The sequence below is a fragment of the Myotis daubentonii genome, chromosome 2, assembly GCF_963259705.1.
Source record: "Myotis daubentonii chromosome 2, mMyoDau2.1, whole genome shotgun sequence".
Taxonomy (NCBI): domain Eukaryota; kingdom Metazoa; phylum Chordata; class Mammalia; order Chiroptera; family Vespertilionidae; genus Myotis; species Myotis daubentonii.
In genome coordinates, this window is record NC_081841.1 from 92,201,624 (window position 1) to 92,202,739 (window position 1,116).

Genomic DNA, 1,116 nt, shown 5'->3' on the forward strand with positions numbered 1-1,116 from the left:
CTAGCTCACCTTTATGTTAGCCACCTGAAAGTCAAGACATATCTTTTCATTTTAGTATTCCCTATTTCGAATAAATAGTCCCCCTCCTCAAGAAATTTGGAGTCTAGCCCTAACCGGTTTGGCTCCGTGGATAGAGCATCGGCCTGCGGACTGAAGGGTCCCAGGTTCGATTTGGATCAAGGGCATGTACAGTGGTTGGGGGCACATCCCCAGTGGGGGGTGTACAGGAGGCAGCTGATTGATGTTTCTGTCTCTGTCCCTCTCCCTTCCTCTCAATAAAATATATTAAAAAACGAAATTTGGAGTCTAGAAGAGAAAGGACTGATCGGTGAACAATTAAATGTTACCTAAACCAACATTCAGAACACAGGGTCTGGTTACCTAGGGCAGTGGTCGGCAAACTCATTAGTCAACAGAGCCAAATATCAACAGTACAACGATTGAAATTTCTTTTGAGAGCCAAATTTTTTAAACTTAAACTATATAGGTAGGTACATTGTTATTAACTTAATTAGGGTACTCCTAAGGCGTAGGAAGAGCCACACTCAAGGGGCCAAAGAGCCGCGTGTGGCTCGCTGGCAGCAGTTTGCCGACCACTGACCTAGGGTGAACTAGGGGGAGACTGAGTTGAAATACTAGAAGTGCAGCCGCCTCAGAGAGGAGTCATTGCAAAGGGACCAGACAAGAAGAAAGGGTTGAGGGGCTAGGGGAGTGCAGGCAGAACAACAGTACTGAGCATAAAAACAAAGGCACATTTGGAAAACCTCAAGTTATCAGTTTAGGGGGGTGTCTTTAAGAACAGAAGGATGTGCTGGGAAAAGTAGGTGGAGACTGTGTGGTGCAGGGCTCCGCTTTCAAAACTATGAAGTTCAGCCTTAGTATGTGGGTACAGTAGGTCCTCGGGTTACATTGGAGATCTGTTCCTACGGCAGAATAATTTTCGCTGTAGTCGGAACCCACCTACATAAGCACTTAGTCACTCACATGAAGCACATACACAGCAGTAATGAAGTGAAACAGAAAAAAAAAAATTAAAAGAAAGATAACAATTCCTGACCTTTACTCGTGGTAAATAAATAATAAAAAACATAAAGCACATATGTACATATGTCGAAA